At 36.6% G+C, this 19,909-nt stretch overlaps 1 long non-coding RNA gene across 1 annotated transcript; it reads left to right on the top strand.

Moving 5' to 3' along the window:
• Positions 1–4,766: 4,766 nt before the first annotated feature.
• LOC118713579 lies at positions 4,767–19,320 on the top strand. Its single transcript, XR_006740846.1, has 5 exons — positions 4,767–4,867; positions 6,363–6,440; positions 13,911–14,975; positions 15,134–15,141; positions 19,308–19,320. It is a non-coding gene; the product is annotated as an uncharacterized LOC118713579 (long non-coding RNA).
• Positions 19,321–19,909: the final 589 nt, after the last annotated feature.

The raw sequence follows: 19,909 nt of genomic DNA on the forward strand, positions 1-19,909 counted from the left end.
TCTAGGTGTGTTATTTTTTTTATGGAATTGTTTTCTTATTTTCTTTTTCTGAGAGCTCATTTTTTGTGTATAAAAATACAACTGATTTCTGGATATTGATCTTTTTATATTGCTAGTTTACTGAATTCATTTATCAGTTCTAGCCATTTTTGGTGGAACCTTCAGAGTTGACAGTATCGCATCATATGCAAATAATGACAGTTTTGTTTCTTCCTTTCCACTTTGGATGCCTTTTATTTCTTCTTTTTGTCTGATTGCTCTACTTCTTCATTTTTTACAGGTAGAAAATCTAAATAATTCAGTTATTCCATGGATTATTATAGTTTCACTTTTACTAAGTTAACTAAATTATTGAAGGAAATGTGAATATGAATTTTCTTCTGAGTTTCAATGAATTTGTGCCATAGAAAATTACAACTTTTGTATCTTGTGTAGATTGAGCTATACATGCTTAACTGGATGATTAGGCAAAACAATCTCATTTAAAACTGTGACTATAGTTAGGGTTTTGTGGTCCCTCGTCTCACTTTCTTTGCTCTCCAATGCACACTGATTACCGAGGGAAAATATCTGTTTTTTCCCTCTGGATCTTTTGTCTAGTTCTCATCAGTGTTTGATTTAACATGACATCTCCAATAGGCATAAGGGCAAGATTAGAAGATGCCTGATGATCCATCAGATAATGAGTTTAGAGCAGTTCAGGGAAGGCATTGCTTCCTTACCAGAACTGGTTGGAATTAGCCACTTTAGAGGTAGCTTTTGTCTAAGAATACATGTGTACTGTCATTGATGGCAGAATAGACTTACGAATATTATCAAGAAAATTGGATTACAAGTGGAGACGTTAGAGTTTGGCCTGCGTATTAAGAAATTATTGTTCCTTTTGTAGGAGTGATAATGGCATTGTGATGATGTAGGAAAATGTCATTTCCAGGGAAGTGTTTGGGAGAGAAATGATCTGTATTTTTTAGACTATTTTGGCAGAGAGAGAGAGAGAGAGAGAGAGAGAGAGAGAGAGAGAGAGAGAGAGAGAGATTATAAAATATAACTAAATGTTAATAATTACTGAATAGAGATTATGTATGCATGAGTTTTGCTACACTTTTTCTACTTTTCTTTGTAGAAATAAACCCAACCTAATAGAGATAGTATTATACTTTTGTATGTGCACAAGAGGGAAGCATGGATTGAAAATTTCTCGGAATTGATGTTCTGAAGTGGGGCTTTAGTTGGAATATAGTCAATAACTCATAAACCAGTGTAAAATGAAAATTCTGTGGAAAAATTATTATTTTTAAAATTGCATTTGAAATTATAATAAAACCACGGTAGACATTTAAAAATGAAGACATACTCATTTTTATTTACCTGAACTAAATGCTGAAAAGTTTGTGTTCTGACCTCCAAGAGAGTGGAATGTTTCTTGAGGAAGGTCACAGTAATACAAATGTTTGAGAAACTTAGATTCTCAGATAAAAACTTGGGAGGACATAGTATAGCCAGAATCATGGTATAAGTGAATTGAAAGTCTGAAGTTAATGACATAAATTACAAAAATATAAACCATACCAGGATAATTTTTTTATTTTTAAAATGTATTTTATTGATTTTTTCACAGAGAGGAAGGGAGAGGGATAGAGAATTAGAAACATCAATCAGCTGTCTCCTGCACACTGGGGATGTGCCCGCAACCAATGTACATGCCCTTGACCAGAATCGAACCTGGGACCTTTCAGTCCACAGACCAATGCTCTACCACTGAGCCAAACCGGCTTCAGTGACTTTAGGGTCTTTGATTCTTTGCTATTCACAAATGCATGCCCTCATCTACTGTTATCATCACCTTTAACATATCACATTGACTTAAAAATACAAGTGTTACCTGCACAGCCTTTTTGAGCCCCAGTTTTGTTTATACAGGGATGAAAATATTTCCTTAAAAAAAAAACAATTTATTTTTCAATTAATAAAATAATGTTTTGAAATATGGGGCTTTTTGTTTCATCAAGTCAGTATCACCATTTGAAATGACTTTCAACCTACACTCAATACACAGGTGATTTTTAATAGACATGAAGTCTCTGGTGAACTTGGTGCTGGTGATTTACTGGTACACCGTCCAGCTGTGTGATAGGAGGAGTGGGCAGGCAAATTCAGAGTCCATGATTTCAGAAATTTGCTTTTTAGCCAGAGGAGTATGGTCCAACAGAAAAAAAACCAACAACCCTGGACTAAGAAACACAAGATGACGGTTATTTTAAAGTCTTAAACTTTAAGTGTGTCTTTGAAGTTAGCACAACATTAGTAAGTGGTATTTTTTAAAGAGCAGGGCGCATTATTTCTAGTTTTTTCCAGTTCTAGTTTTTCTACTAACTACTGACCTCAGGGCCTTCATCTGCAAATTGAGAGCTCTTATTAAATAATTGCTAACATTTCTTTAAACTATTGTATTTACTCGGTGCCTGGTACTGTTGTGAATGCTTTACATTAAATTTTTAAAATACTCACAACTCCATAAAGTAAATTATTCTGATTATGTCTAATTTATCAAGTAGGAGACTAGACATTCTGAGATAATTAAGTGCTGGGAGATCAATGAATTTTAGAAGTGGGAGGGTCAGATTAATGAGCTCCTTAAAAATGGGAAATAATTTACACTGAGAGGCAGTGCATTAAAATGATTATGGGTGCAAACTCTATACCCAAAACGTGTGGCTTTCAGACTGGGATCCCTCCCTCAATAAGAATACCTGTTGGGCAACTGAATTCACCTTTGTTTTCCTCAATTTCCTCATCTGTAAAATGGAGCTGATAATAGATCTGCATTATAAGGTTATTAGGATTAAATGTGCATTGCTTAGAACAGTTTCTGTCAACTAGGAAGTTCTCAGTAAAAGTTATAGATGAGAATGATAATGAGGATGATAGCAGAGGCTGGGTAGGTAGGTACTATTGTTTCATTTAGGAGAACATGTGACATTATTAAGAGATTAGGTCAGAAAAAGGCTGCCGGTGGTGGTGGTAGTGGTGGTGATGGTCTTGATGGAAAGAATGGATTTATTAGTGACAGAGAATGGTTTCTTAGAGAGGAAAAGAATTAGGTTGAAGAAGCAAAGAGGGGGGTTGCTGTCCTAAAAAGGCAGGAAAATGTGTGTTATATTGTCATTCAGCAACAAGTTTGTAGACATGTGGTGACAGCAGTAAAACATGAAAATGAGACCCAAATTTGGCTTCTTCTATGGAGTTATTCCAGTTTTTCTGGATCATCCTAGACACATATAGAATGTGAGAGCTAAATGGGACCTTGGAGATTGTCCTGTGACACCCCCTCGTTTTACATTTTACTCTTTCTGTGAGGATAGCATTTGGTGAAATTTGGCCAGGACCACAATACAGTGAAGCTGGGGAAATGCGTGGTGTGCTAAAAAAGGGATTTCAAGTAAGGATGAAGGGAAAGAAGGAGGAAGTTCCTTCACTTTTAGAGCAAGAAAGCAGAGTAGAGAAGACAGTGAATTTTCCCAAATTAAAAGAGGGAGAGAGCTCATCAGTGTTAGATTGCATTTGCAGTTCATGTTTAAAAAGCCCATGATACAGAACTCTCTTTTTAATTTTTTACTGTTATTATTTCTAGGAACTTGGTTTTCTAAAATAGAAAGGAAGTTTGGGGAAACAGTTTGGCACCCTCGATGGTCCCAACAAATGAAGAATCAACCCATTTGCAGCTGGTGTTGAAACTAGTAAGCAGTTAATGTCCTCTGTTAATCTGTTACTGTTTAGGATGACTATATCTTGGCTTAAAAAAAAATCACTTCCCACCAAGTTTATGCTTAGTGCTTTCTTTTACGTAACCGAGTGTCTCAATAGGAACTAATGAGTCTGATTAATTTGGTGTGGAGTTTTGAGCAGGGGAGAGAGCAGGAATTCTTTCTGGGAACACTGAAAATGCTCTGTGGGGTTTCCTTTACCATTCTCCAAGTCAGGGCTGGACTGGAGGGAGTTTCTCTGAGGGGCTTGGGGCTCCCCACTGTGCTCGCTCCCCAGTTACAATAGCATTGGGTTACTGAATGAGGACGAGATTGTCTGTTTACACAGAGAAAAAGAAGCCTACAGCACGGAGGCCAAAGCAAAGATAGGATTTTTATGTCTCTGAACTCACTTGCGTATTATTCTCAATAACACACACACACACACACACACACACACACACACACACACATTTACCTGCATGCCAAGAATTTTAGAAAGAAGCTTTTGTTGTCATTTTTTTTTCTTTTTAAACATATTTTATTGATTTTTTACAGAGAGGAAGGGAGAGAGATAGAGAGCCAGAAACGTCGATGAGAGAGAAACATCGACCAGCTGCCTCTTGCACACCCTTCTACCGGGGATGTGCCCGCAACCAATGTACATGCCCTTGACCGGAATTGAACCCGGGACCCTTCAGTCCACAGACTGACGCTCTACCACTGAGCCAAACCGGCTTCGGCTGTCATCTTTTTAAATTATTATTAAAAAAGAAAAACATTGCTGTTATTTCTGCCCATATTATTGTCTGTGCTGCTGTCAATTCAGAGGACATTGAAGGCTCTCTGTACCCTTGCCCAATAGGACAGGCCTCTTCCATGGCTGGCAGAAAGGCTGCAGGAAAATGGGTAGAGTCTAGAAATAGATGTCATGTTAATTCAAATATTTTTTCTTGGGGGGGAAGGTGTCTTTTTTTTTTTTTTTCCCCTCTTTGGTCCTGACTCCTGCCTGCTCTCACTTCAGCATCTGCTTGTTGTTGGGTGATGGAATCAGGTTGGAGGTGAAAAAAATGAGGCGCCATGCAGTGATAAGCTTCCCTTCGATCCTTCGGAGCCATGGCCAGGTGAAGGGAAGGCAGAGCTCAGGCTGTGAGTCTGGGTGGAGACTGGTGGGTCATGTTGCATCTGCCCTAGAATATGATTGGGCCTGTGAGTGGCCAACTCTCCTACCCTCATAAAATCTTCCGCTTGGCACTTACAAAGATCATTTGTATCAAAAGGTCACATCTTTGGAAAATATGGCTTTGGAAGTGGAGCGTAGGCAATAGTGGTGTAAGGGAGAGGAAATTTCTCGTGCTCATGCGTATGAATTTTACAGGTTCTCTATTGCTCAGAAGTATCAACATTAGTTATGAGCAAGATACTTTCAAAGACATGAATGGTGATATCTGTGGTCGACATTCCTCTTTGTGGTTCTAACTTACCTAAGGTCTCCTCTGTATTCGAATCCCAAATGGGACATTCTGGTGAAGAACAGGAAATAGCCAGGGTCTGATGAATGGAGGGGACTGCAAATATTTATGTTTGGAGTATGGGGAGGTAGCACTAGCCACACTGTGATGTAGGCAGCAAAATAAAGATATAAAGTCAGAATATGCCCTCAAATGTTGGGGAGAGGTATGTTAGGCACATCTTGTTGAAAGAAAGAAAGAAAGAAAGAAAGAAAGAAAGAAAGAAAGAAAGAAAGAAAGAAAGAAAGAAAGGAAGGAAGGAAGGAAGGAAGGAAGGAAGGAAGGAAGGAAGAAAGAAAGAAAGAAAGAAAGAAAGAAAGAAAGAAAGAAAGAAAGAAAGAAAAAGGAAAAAAAGAAAAAGAAAAAAGAGTGGGGTATGGCACAGTCCTATAGAGGGAACAATTGGAAAACAGATCTAGGAAGAAGAATCATTAATTCTCACTTTCCCCTTCTAGAATTTGAAATAATAGATCCGTATGTAAAATTAGGGGAAATGTAAGGAATCTGAACATTTCGTAAGCAGAAGGTAATTTTTTCTTTGGAGAGAAGGCATGCCAGTTAATGAATGTAAATCTGTGCTAAAACGGAGAGAAAATTATGAGCAGGAAAAGGGAGAGGGTCAAGGAGGATAATTGTTTTAATAAATTCAGCCTAAACTTACTCTGTCTTAAAGTATTTAGTGTTTCTAACTTAGAGTATGTAGTGTTTTAATGATTTCTTTTTGGAGAAATTGATGTAAAGGCCTTTTAAATGTTAGAAAGTTTAGTGTTTAGATTTTTTTTTTCTTTCACTATTTCTTAGAAATTTAGACTACAGAATCTATGTAAAAGCCAGGCATTTTTATGTATTAAAAAGAATCTTAAAACATATAAGTATAGTTAATGACTTAAAAAAATTGAAAGAGTACTAAAACTATTCAGTCATAAATAGGACCCACAAGATATGTCAGTGCAAGAAACCACCTTCTTATAATGATTCTGTGATAAAGTTTAAAACAGGATGATATTTTAATTGACAGCTTTGATTTAATTTAATTATATTTAAGCTTTTCTAAAATTAGGATAAAAAATGTCAAATATTCATTATCTTGTGCTATTCTTTTCCACAGACTAGAAGAAAAATTAAAAAATTTTATCTCCTGAAGAACTGGGGAGATTCTTTTAAAGGTGAAACGTCTCATCTTTAGGTAAGGAAACATTTTTTATTATTTATCTATTGAATATCTGTTGGAAAGAGAATGTCTCAATTAGAGGAAAGAAGTAACATATACTTAAGCTTTGCTCACTTAATTGATGTAAAACATTATGAAGATGATAGAAGGCCAGATGTCTAAGTTAAATAAAACAAATTAGTTGGAATATTTCACTTAGAAAGATCATTTTTTTTGCAAAGTGGGGAGGAGACCCTTTTTTGCACTTTCTAATAGACTGAAATGATAATAGGATTCTCACCATCTGTCTTGTCTAAGTATTTAAGCAATAACAAAATTAAAATCACATTTAGCAAAATAAGGGATTAGAGTTTGTTCAAACACTTGGAATATTCCTAAACAAACATAAATGTAAATATGTGTGATATTTAAAAAAAATGGACTATTGTGAAAATGTGAAAGACTGTCACTGCTTTATAAATAGGTCAGTGAATGAAAGTTAATTAAGATTTGGGTAATAACATAGAAGCATAAACACAGGGGTATATTCCCATGTTAGGAAAATATTGCTTTGTAAGATCATAATAAACATTTTTTTTAATCAGGCAGGAACTTATCCTTTGTTTTTCAGTTTTGGTTTGTGTCATACTGGTAACATAAGAAAAAAACAACAACTACCTTTTTGAGCATATTAGAATATTAGCAACTAATTTAATATTTGAAGTAATTCTATTAATGCATTTTACTTGAATGAACAGTATAAGTTACATATATGAAAAGTAAATGTTTTAAAGCAAATAAACTAAAAAATGTAATTAAAATGTCTAAACAAACATTTAGGAATGCATTTTTATGAATTTAAAAAGATGAAAGATGTAGTTATAAAAATTATTCATAGAATCTGTTATAAGATATACAAATTTGTACATTCTAACTTTGTTACAAATACCACATTTGGAAAAAAATAGATTACAATTTTTTATCTTTTATTAATACATATTCTCAAGAGTAAACAAGATTCCTCCTAACTTTAAATACATTAATAAAGGTACATATGAGTACTTTTGAAAACCACAGTACAGAGGTTTAGGTTTTTAAGAAATGCAGGTAAAAATTCATGAGGTTAAACAGAATCTAAAAATTTTGACAGAAAAATACTAAAATTTTTTGTATGAATTTGAAGAATTTATTTCTAGAATATATTTGTTTTCTTCTTAAGACAATCATGTTAATATTGAGCATGTAGGTTAAAACTTAATTAGGATATACTAAACTTCTAAGTTACTTTATAAAAAAGAATTATGATAACCTGAAAAAAGTATATAAATTATGTCTAATGTAATCTTTAAATAAAGCCCTTTAATATGCTGTATTAATTTTTAAATCTTATATTTTCAAGAATAAAGTAAAAGAAAACATGACTAATATCCTAAAAGAAAATATAATTTGATAATACTTAGAAGAAAGCTGTAAGCATGTAATAAATATACAAGGAGATCAGTTTCACTTTTGACTTGTTTTTAAGCCTTTCTTATGAATCATATATTTTGGCATCAGGAGAATAATATACAAAATATGCATTTAATTCTATGGTCTGTTAAAAATAGAGAGGAGAAAATGCAACTTTGCCTAGCTCAATTCTAACTAAAGTGGTAAGTGAAAATTAGAAAAATATAGAAGCTAAAACAGTATGTTTAACTAAAATTCAAAATCTATATTTATACACAATTTTTTATGTCTTGGTATATAGCATTTATTTTAATTGGTAATGAAATTACATTAATTGTAACATGAGTGAAAAAATAAATAATGGAGAAGTATTTTCTCACTGTAGGTTACTAGATTAAAAAATTACTAATAAGTCAAATGTAATATTAAGAGACACGTTTAAAATAAAATGTTGCTATGGATGTATTTTTCTAACAAGGCTTTGGGTTTTGTGTGTGTATTAGGGTTTCTGAGTTTTGTGATTTGAAATTCATGATATATTTTGAGTGCCCTTTCAAATGGCAAAATGTTTCTGTGGAAAAAAATTGGACCTTGTGTACATTTTGTTTTATATTTGTGTATGAGAAAAATGGCAGATACTTTGGGTGAATTCTAGTTGTTCTTTTAATGCATGCATCAAATACCAAACAATTATTTTGTCTGTCAGTCAGTTACAGGTCTAAGCAAGCTACAGTTTGTGTAAGTACATCTTAGATATATAACTTACATTGATGACACAATGATCTCTAAATGTGATTGTCATCGTTACTGAAATTATGGGTAATATGTGTAAAAGAAATGCATTTTTTAACACTTATTTTTCATTAAAATGAAAGACTTTGAAGGAGTTCTTTTGTGAGTAATATATGTAACTGTGCAGGTTTTTTTGAAAGAATGAACTCAGTTTTATTTCCAAATTATATTAAAATGTTTATTTACTTCTTGTTTACTGACATTTTAACATCAGAAAGGAATAAAGCAGCATTATATGCTATTTCTGATCATTTTTCTATCCCTAGAGAGAGGGAGAAAGGGAAAGCAAAATGTGCTGGCACAATAGTATTTCCCTTTAAAAAAAACCAAACAAACTTCAAATTGAAAAAAGATATGTTGCCCATAACCAATTGTTGTTCTTAGGACTTATTTGGGGTCGCTTGAATTTTCTGAATCAATGTATTTGAGGAAATTTGTCTTAGGAAATAGAGAGATGTAGAACATAGTAGTCAGATATAGGATAGTCTTTCTCTCTGTTGGATTCCCAGAAGTTAGGAAACAGATTTTAAACTAATAATGGCGAGTCCCCAAAACCTCTGGGCTGTCATAATTTAGAAACATGCCAGAAAAGTATAAAGGCGAGAGGGAACACGGATTGAAGTTAATTGTGTATTAAATGGTACACTTTGGGCACTGGGAAGGTGGCTCTCAAATAGTACCCTGCCAGGGGTCATTTCTTTGGGTAGCTGTGGCTGTTTGTGCGGTGAAGGAAGGCGGCGAGGTAGCCCATCGGTAACTGACGGACAACATTTGCAAAGTTCGTTTCGGATGGTGCGGCTGGAAAAGTTAAGGGCAGCCATTGGGTGCTGGGAGGGAGAAGGGAGCAGGTGGCCCAGCTTTCTCCCGGCCGCGACGGGGTTAACCGCGGCGGGCCCGGTGCACTCTGGGAGTTGTAGGCGCCGGGCATTGTGGGAATTGTCGCAAAAGCCCGCTTTCCCGTTGTGATGGCCGCCGCCGAGGCAGGAGTTGAGGGTTTCTGTTGTCCCGGACGTTTTGGGGGGCTCTCCGTGCCGTCAGAAGGCCGCCAACAACCCCCCAGGTTGCCGAGGGCCTTTTATTTGTGGTACCGGGACACGAGCAGGCCAGGAGGGTGGGTGGAGGGGCCTGCTTATCGCTGGATGTGCCAGGGGAGGCCTCTGGAAGCTTCGGGGTCCACGGGGAGGCTCCGTCCTTAAGGACCCTGGCTGTCTAAAGGCCTTCTGGGCGGCCCGCGTCTCGGGGTCCTGGGGTGTGCTTTCTTAAGTTGTAGTTTGTGTCCTGCACCCCTCCCCCCTTTCTTAGCAGAGGCCGGCTCTGTCTGTGCAGTCAGTGATGGTTCACGACACTATTTGGGGTTACCGTTAGGTGGGCTCGTTTTTCTAGGGCCCGGTGGGGTTGTTGCAAGAGGTGGGGGTGTTGGGAAGTGTGGACGGTCATATTCTGGGTGTTGTCCGTCCTGTGTTGGGGTTAGGAAGTTGCACTGGGTTGTGGGCGTGTCTGTGGGTGTGAGGTTCGCGTCCGCTGCACGTGGTGGACCTTGGACCTTGAGCTTGTTGCCCGGCGGTGGCAGGCCGTTGTGAAATGTCTTCCTGTTGGCTTGGATGTGTTCTGAAAGCTTTGGAGTCTCCAGAAAACTGTCTTTGCAGTTGTCTGTAGAAAGCTGTTGTGTGCAAAAATGAATGGAAAGCAAATGCTAGCCTCGCAGGTACCTTTCGTTCCAGGGAGCCAGGGCCTTGGGCTTCTCGAAGTGCTGTGAAGTCGTCTGGGTACTTTGATGGGGAGCTGGTTTGCTTTGAGCTCTGCCACCTTAATCTTAGTTTATGGGGTGCTCTGCATGTCGGGACACTCTGATCGCCTTTGCCATGGGGTACTCTGTCAACCTGAGACAAAGTGGGACACCACTGTCATGTAACTGCACGAGCCAGGGTCTCAGGGTAACATTAGATTGCCGAGCAGGTCAGCACTTACCTGCCTGTGCAAACTTGGACCTCACTATTTCTGCCACCAGGCACTGCGGTACAGATTTTGCCTGATTGAGACAGTCTGGTTGTTTCATGTGTAACTTGAGGCTTAACTGGTCATGAAAAGCCATTTAAAAATGTTACTTAAAAATTCCCCCCCCCCCCCCCAAACAGGTAAAACTAGTGTCAAGAAAGTTTTTTCACTCGTTTAGTGAAGTAGGGGATTTGAAAGGAGGTACACAAAGTACAAGATTTTGGAAATCAGCTGTCTTTTTAATTTGGAGCTAGGCTACATGACATGATAGAGTTGATTTAAAGCTAGAAAGAGAGAGAGAGAGAGAGAGAGAGAGAGAGAGAGAGAGAGAGAGAGAGAGAGAGAGAGAGAGAGAGAGATATGCATTGTTTTTGTTGGCATCTTAGAGCATAGAAAACTTATTGTATCATTGCGTTGGACCTCTTTAATATATCATTAAACAGCCTTTTGATGTTTTGTGATGAACTGTGTTTTTAAAATTCCCGTCTTGTCTGGGTTTGCTTAGTACTTGACTACTTGAGAACATAGTAATGATAGAGAAAGGAGCAAATAATGTGGTAGATATTTTCCAACGATGGCCACAACATCTCCCAGTTCCCATGCTCTTCTGCATGTGATGACCAACAGGTGTTATCAACACAACTTCCTTAAGTTTTGTTAGGCCCTTTGACTGCTTAGACCAGATGTGGTGAACATACAAGGATTATGAAATCATTTGTTTTGGCCCTGCCAAGGCATTAGGGGTGAGTTAATTAAACGTTTAACCAAGTATAGCAGGCTAATGTTTAAGTTGATAATTTTGTATAGCTCACGAATAAATATCCAAATAACCTTTGGCAGAAAAAAGGTTCCCCACCCCTGGCTTAGACCAAGAGAATGTGGTAGACATGGTGATGTCCCAGTGTTGCTCTCACCTGACCTGACAGACAGCTTTTTCTTGCATATATGTATATTGTTTTTAAAGAAGTTTCTTTGAGGGGGCAGGAACCATATCGTCATTGAAATTCTAGTAAAAGAATGACCAGCCCAGCTGGCATGGCTCAGTGGTTGAGCATCGACATGTGAACCAGGAAGTCATGGTTTAAATCCCTGTCGGGGCATATGCCCGGGTTGCGGGCTCCATCTCCAGTGTGGGGCGTGCAGGAGGCAGCTGATCAATGTTTCTCATTAGAGAGGAAGGGAGAGGGAGAGAGAGATTGAAACATCAGTGATGAGAGTCATTGATTAGCTGCTTCCTGCACACCCAGGCATGTGCCCTTGACCAGAATCAACCTGGGACCTTTCAGTCCACAAGCTGACCACTCTATCCATTAAGCCAAACTGGATAGGGCTTTTCTGCGTCTTGAAAGCCAGCTACTATGTAAGAAATGCAGTCACCCTGAAATCACTATATTGTGAGAAACCCAAAGTCATGTAAAGAGGCCCTGGAGACGTCAAGTGGATAGGGCTAGGAGCACCAAGGAACCAGACATGTAAGGAAAGAAGCCATTTTGCAAATGGATCCTCCAGCACCAACTGCCCTGGCTCTGGCTGTGTAAATAAGATTAACTGCCCACTGGATCCCTTCTCAATTTTTGATCCATAAGATTATAAACAAAATAAATTGGTGCTAAGCTTCTGAGGTTTGAGGTACTTTGTAATGCAGTAATAATGAAAAGATTACTGGGAAAATTGCTTCATAATTCATAATAGGTGGCTGTATAGGAGAGCATATTTGCATGTTTAAATCTGACAAGGGATTATTTTCTATAGTACAACAAGCAATGCCCACTGCAGCAAACAAAAAAACGAGAGCTACAGCAGAAAAATGCACCAATGTGCCGAAACTGGTTTGGCTCAGTGGTAGAGCGTCGGTCTTCGGACTGAAAGGTCCCAGGTTCGATTCTGGTCAAGGGCATGTACATTGGTCGCGGGCACATCCCCGGTAGGGGGCATGCAAGAGGCAGCTGATCGATGTTTCTCTCTCATCAACGTTTCTAGCTCTCTATCTCTCTCCCTTCCTCCTCTCTGTAAAATATCAATAAAATATATTTAAGAAAAAGAAAAAGAAAAATGCACCAATGTTATGAACAGGCTAACAATAGCTATGCACCTCAAGTTCAGTAATCAGAGTGATTCAGAGTAAAGCCACAATAAAATATATTCTTACACCAAGTAGACTAACAAAAATTAGGAATATAGGTAATGTCAAGTATTGATGAAAATGGGACAGGGGTAGGCACCCTCACACCATTACTGAACTTGTAAAGTGTAGGAGCTATTCTGCAAAGCAATCTGGCAGAATTTAGTTGAATTAATATAGATAATGAAATGGTTTCTTGGTGTTTGTCCTCAGAAGTCTTACACAGGTCTCTAAAGGAGCAAATATGAGGATATTGATCACGTGTTCTGTGGCAGAAGCTTAGGACCAACCTCGGGTTCTTAATCATTGGGAGAGGGGTAAAATATGGTAGAGGCATACATATAGTGCTACACATTAAGTAGAAGCAAAAGATTACATATATCTATCACATGTATATATTTTAAAAATACAGTGAATAGTGAGAGTGATAATGAAATGTATAAGCTTAAAATATATGGGTTCAAATGTCTTGAAAGAAAATTTCAAAATCGTCAAACACATTGGAACAATCTAGGGAGCATTCAAATATTTAAAATAATGTTTTCTATATACTTGGAAACCTATACTAAAAAATGATTTCATTCACAAATTGTTTTTTGTTGTTTTTCTACAAATTTTCAATTAACTGTATTTTTATAAACAGGGTCCTTTAAGTTAAGCCAAGTTTATTAAACATTTTGTATGACTAAGAAATTTTCTCATTTTTGGTAGGAAGTCTTTTTGACATTCCCATGTAAATGATTCAAATATCACATTCATGAAATGATGAGTGAGTAGCTCATTTATGAGAAATTTGTGGAAATATTAAAATTGGGCTTTTTGATCTCTCTACAAACCAGACCAAAAAGATACCCATATTAAGGGACTTACAGAGTGTTCATTCATATCCTCATTAAGCACACAAATGTACACATGTAATAAAATGTAGAATGCAGTTATAAATAAGACAACTCTAAAGACGGAGTGTGTAAGGGACTGTATGGATTGGGAATAGAAAACAGAACCCTAAAACTACTCATGTCTTTCATATAGGCCATTTTTCCCAAATTAATATTAGAGTTTCAAATTTTTATTTCCAGATGATTGGTGTCAAAGAGCTATTGACATTTGAACCATGTTTTTTTCTTTCTGAATTTCATCTAATACAGGTACTCGGGACCCATGAGCAGTTTCTTCCATTGTGTTCAACTGTAAATCAAGACCACTTGCTTTGAGCACCAAGAAGGAAGTTATGATTTATACCTTTAGGATATGCACATATTCTTTTTCTTTTCCCTGTGGTATTCGAAAGTGGAATGTTGCATCCTAAATAGACTTGGTTTGTACATATTTCTGATTATTTCTTTATTTGGAGTGCATCTAGCTTAGTGTTTTCACATCTGTTTTTAACACCTCAGTTTCAGTAATCCTTTGTATTGTTAGCTAGCAATTTTTGCAGCTGACTTAATCAAAGCAAACTTTTTTTTTATGTAATCCTACTTGTTCAGTTTTCCAGTTCATTAAAATTTTTTCAATTTGATGAATCTTTCATGTATGTATTCTTGAAACTTTTAAGGAGGAAAAAGTAGGTGGTGTGTAACTTCCAGGTGCTTGCTTTAGAGGTGCTTCAAACGAAAGCACTTTAATCATGTCAATAACTGCAAATGAACTGTATTTTAAGATAATAAAGCAATTAAAAATTTGGGAATATTTGATGGTATTCAGGAACTATTTTTAAATTTTCAGATGGGGGTATAGGTATTTTAGTTAAAAAGCAAGTATAATTGTAGATACATGCTGAAATATATACAGATATAATAAAGGGAAAGGAGAAAAGAACTAGGCAAAGTAATAGAAATTTCATAAGTTACAAATTTTAGGAAAAGTATGATGAGTAAGGATAGCAAATTCTGAGTCCATTGCTAAAGTAAGCATTCAAGTGAAGGAACATTTCTGAAATTCCCCTATGATGTTTATTTTAAGTTTGCTTGGGTAATGATGAATATTCATCAAGTTTTGTTATTTTGGCTTTAAGTATGATATTGCCCAACTATCAGTTTACTTTCTCTTTCACTCATCTTTAAACTGGTTTGCTGACAATGATACATTTTTTTAAAGTGAAAGAGCATTTTGTCAGGTTGTTGAGATGAATATTAGGCTGGTGCAATAAAGAAATCCAGTTGATATACAATATTAATATGTCAAGATTTCACTGTGGTATTTTTAATGGTATAGTGACGACAAGGTTGTCAGATTGTTTGTATGATCAAAGTTTTTACTTTTAAAACAAGTGTTATTATATATGTTGTATATATCATATAGTTTTATACCTATAGAGAAAAAGAAATGAAAGAATGCACACCAAATTGCCAGCCACAATGTACAGGCACAGGAAATGAGGTGGAATACTGTTTCATTTTATATGCTTCTATGAGCTTTTGAAAATAAAATTATGTTTTTATTTTTAAAATATATTTTATTGATTTTTTTAGAGAGGAAGGGAGGGGGAGAGAGAGTCTGAAACATTGATGAGAGAGAAACGTTAATCAGCTGCCTCCTGCATACCCCACAGTGGGGATGTGCCCACAACCAAGGTACATGCCCTTGACTGGAATCAAACCTGGGACCGTTTAGTCTGCAGGTTGACGTTCCATCCACTGAGCCAAACTGGTCAGGGCTTAAAATTATATTTTTAAACATTTGTTTCAAAATGACCAGTTTTCGTTTTATATGTTTACAGAAGGATCTATGAAACATGACCTTAAGTAGGTGGGAGAGTAGGAAGAGCCAAGATTTTTAGTGCAGACACCTTGGTTTAAAACCAGGCCTACTGCGCTCAGAGTGTTTCTTAACATATTGCGGACAGATCATGAGAATTCTTCCTTCATATTACACAGTGTTTTACAAAGTATCATACTTTAAAAAGATATAAGTTTACAAGAATATGTAATAAATAACTTCAAAATGCAATTGGGTATTTAATGTTAAAGTGTGCCTTTAACATTTTTGTAAAACGTTTTTTGTACTCGTTCAATAGAAACTTATCTGGCTACCAGGTAAAGCTAGCAATAAAACTACTGGTCCGAAATGTGTTAAGCAAGAAGTTCATCTTAAAGAGTCTGTTTCCTTTTTGGAAAAATGTGGGTGCTATTGTGATATTTGTATTGGGTAATGTATGTGCGGTCAGTTTGAAAATGATAATGTAATATTGAAACATAATGTTTATGTTCATTCCTATGGTAATATTGCTTGTTAAGAAGTTAAATATTAACTTTTTGGTAACCACACAATTTCTCATGTTAAAAATTAATATTAAATTGGTTTGTTTCTCACGTACTATTGCTTAGCCCAGGATTGAACACCCTCTCCACTGAACTTAAAGAGAGAGAGCAAGTGCAGTATGTTTAGCTATGTTTAAACGAGGATGAGATAGAAGACTGACCTGTTAAAATATGCCAGTTTTATTGTGCACCCAAATAAATGATGCAGCTCTATTGTACTGATATTCTTAAAAAGTTCTCAATTCTGTGAAATTCCCTCATTGTGGGATTTTCTTTCAATACATTGAACAATCCCTGAGATTTCCTCATGAAAATCTGATCTGAAAGTAAATTTACAGAAGCACTGAAAATGAATTCAAAGTTAAATGGGAACTTTTGTATACTAATATGATACAATATTGTTTATTCTCACTTTTTTAAAGACTACTCTGAACTTTAAATAAATGAGACTGAAATTCAATGTGGATGTATCTGAGTATGTTATTTGTGTAACAGTCAATTATTTCTAGAAACTTTCCTGTGCCTTCACAATGCTTTTATGTTGCCTTCTTTGAACTAGTTCTTGAGATATAATTTCATAACCACACTTTTTAGTTGAAATCCAAATTCTTCCATCTACTAATGGTTTAAGCTTCAGTTTCTTCGTCTTTAAAATGGGGATAGGAGTAGTACGTACCTCATGGAACATTAGCATCTATCTGCCAATCATTGGGAAACACTTAAGCAATAATGTCCCATCTTACAAATGTAGTACTGAATGTTTAGTAGCTAAATTCCCACAAAATCATACAGCTAATAAAAGTTAGAATTAGGATTTGGTCCTAGATTTACCCGAGACCAAAAAAATGTTATGATACTGCTTTCTTTTGGAAAGCTTAATGTTTTCATGTTTGGTTAGGTTAGCTCTGTCAATTTCTAGAAACCTTGGTCTATATGTTAAATTGTAGCACAGAATGCTGCTAAATAGGAGTAGGGCATCATTACAGGTTCTTACAAGCATTAGTTTTTAGTGATTCATACAATTTCACCACTGACAAAGGACTGTTCAATTCCAACCATCTGAACCCATAAAGCTTAACTCTGGCTCTTACCGCTTCACTTTATGAACCACTGTTTTTTCTTTGAGTCAATTGAATAGTTATTGCAAAAAGAAGGCTGATGTGATCAGAATAAAATAATGCATTTTTAATAAAGATTATTCCTGTTAATTGCATTGGTAGTGCCCAAACTTTATATAGAAGGAATGGATACCAAAATGAGATAGTTTCAATCGTTAATACTCCTTTAATGAAAATAACATACGCAATATGAATTCTAACATCCATAGAAAGTCCGTTGCTAGGGTAGTTGTCCTTATTAAAAATTCAAAATCAACAATTACTTTTTATGCCTATTTAATGTTATGTCAGATGCTGTGGTATGTGCTAGAGGCACATATATGTATTTTTCAAGATGACAACAAAACTTAATATTTGTTGCTCTCTTCTCTCCTTTATCCCACCCTACTTTTTACCAGGTTAATTTCTACTTACCCTTAGATACCAGTTGAAATGCTACTTTCTTAAAAAGGCCTTTCATCGGAGTCTCCTAAATTAGGTTCTCCCTTTCTCCTCCTTCCTTAAGCCCTATTCTTTGTACTTACTGTAATTTTATTATATATATAATTATATGTCTATATCTTTCATTAGACTATTTTTATTTATCCACTTAGCAACTCATCGTTCTTCAAAAGGTATTTATTGCATACCTACAAAGTGTCAAGTACTCTTAGGTGCACATCTTAAGTGAAGTTACAGTGTGAACAAGGAGAAGTCACTGTTCTCAGGACCTTACATTCTTTTGGGAAGATGGACAAAACCAAATAAAAGATTTGAAAGCATTAAGTGCTTTGAGAGAAACAAATTAGGCTAAAAAAAATAAGTAGCAACTGGGCAAAGGAGAAGAAGTTATTTGGGATATTTATGTAGGACAGTCAGAGAAAAACACTCCAAGGGAGAGGATGTATGAGCAAAAGCCTAAATAATATAACGAAGTGAGCCTTGAGAAATAGAGGACAGAGGGTTCCAGGGAGAGGGGACACAAAGTAGAACTGCTTTGAGACTGGAATGAACTTGGCTTGTTTGAGAAACTGCAGGAAGTGTGGCTGGAATCAAGCATTGTCGAGGGTGGTCGCTGCTGGAGAAGTCAGGACAGAGAAACTAGTCTTAGCGGACTTTGTTCTTAATGTGATAGAAGGCTCTTGAGGTATTTGAGCAAAAGAAAAAATACCTAATTTACTTAAAAAATATAAATACTCTAATTGCTTCATGGAGAACATACCTCAAGCCAGACTTCAGGGAGACCAATTAGGAGGCCATTGCCATACTCCAAGCAAGAAGTGTTTATGATTTGGGTTGTATAGTAGCAGGAGTTCGGAAGAGTGGTTAGTTAAGATATATTTTAGCCCTAGTCGGTTTGGTTCAGAGAATAGAGTGTCAGCCTGCAGAATGAAGGATCCCAGTCAAGGGCACATGCTTGGGTTGTGAGCTTGATTTTTAGTAAGGGGTGTGCAGTAGGCAGCAGATCAATGATTCTCATCATTAATGTTTATATCCCTCTCCCTTTTTCTTTGAAATCAATAAAAATATATTTAAAAAAGAAATGTGGAATATCAGGCTCTACCCTAGACCTGCAGAACCAGAACCTGCATTTAAAAAAAAAAAAGTATTTTAGAGGTAGAGTGAAGAAGATTTGCTTAAGAATTGGACATGGGAATGTAATGGAAAGAGAATCAAGGTTGATCTTTAGGTTTTAACAAAGACAGGAAGAAAAAAGGTGTATGTGTGGTGGGGTAGAGTTTTGTTTTGGACATGTTAAGTTTGAGATATTTATTTCTATTTTACACCTCAGTTTAGATATTGATAGACAGGTGGACACACACACACACACACACACACACACACACAAACAGAAATTGAGGTTGGTTAGAGACATTTGGAAGTCATCGGCTTATAGTTGATATTAACATGTAAGAAGTCCATGTATAGAAATAAAGAAAGCTGGGGCCCAAACCGGTTTGGCTCAGTGGATATCGTCGGCCTGTGGACTGAAAGGTCTCGAGTTCGATTCCGGTCAAGGGCATGTACCTTGGTTGCAGGCACATCCCCAGTGGGGGGTGTGCAAGAGGCAGCTGATTGATGATTCTCTCTCATTGATATTTCTAACTCTCTATTCCTCTCCCTACCTCTCTGTAAAAAATCAATAAAATATATTAAAAAAAAAAAAAAGAAAGAAAGAAAAGAAAAGAAAGAAAGTTGGGGTTTGAGCCCAGGGGTATTGCATCATTTAGAGGCCAGCATGTGGAGGGGCCAGCAAAGGACTTTGGGAAGAAGCAGCTATTGAGGAAAACAGCCCCCCCCCCCCCCCCACTGTGGTGTGGTAGAGTAGGATGAGGACTAAGAATTGACCATTTCCTCACTATTGTATACCCAGTACCTAGCCCAGTTACTGGTACATAATTAGAACACAATAATGTTTGTTGAATTAATGGATCTGCATTTCTATTTATTTGTCAGACATTTATTGAAGGTCCCTAGGTTCCAGGAACTGTTCTAGGTCCTATGGATTCCCAATAATCATAAATTCTAATGTGGCCATCGACATGCATACAAATACAACAAAAATAGGTATTTTTAATTTGTAAGATCTCTCCTTCTCTCCTCCCACCCTATTCTAAGGGGAAGGGGAGTGACTATCTGGAGTGCCTTTGGTGGTGAGCAATAATAACTTGGGATATATAAATTTGGGACTATACTATAGGCAGAGGGGGGAACAAGGGAGAGGCTGAGAGAAATGGTGGGATTTCAGTTGAATTGGAGAGGCAGTCCCAGACAAAGGTATCAAATTCA

The sequence above is a fragment of the Pipistrellus kuhlii genome, unplaced genomic scaffold (genome assembly GCF_014108245.1).
Source record: "Pipistrellus kuhlii isolate mPipKuh1 unplaced genomic scaffold, mPipKuh1.p scaffold_m20_p_9, whole genome shotgun sequence".
Taxonomy (NCBI): domain Eukaryota; kingdom Metazoa; phylum Chordata; class Mammalia; order Chiroptera; family Vespertilionidae; genus Pipistrellus; species Pipistrellus kuhlii.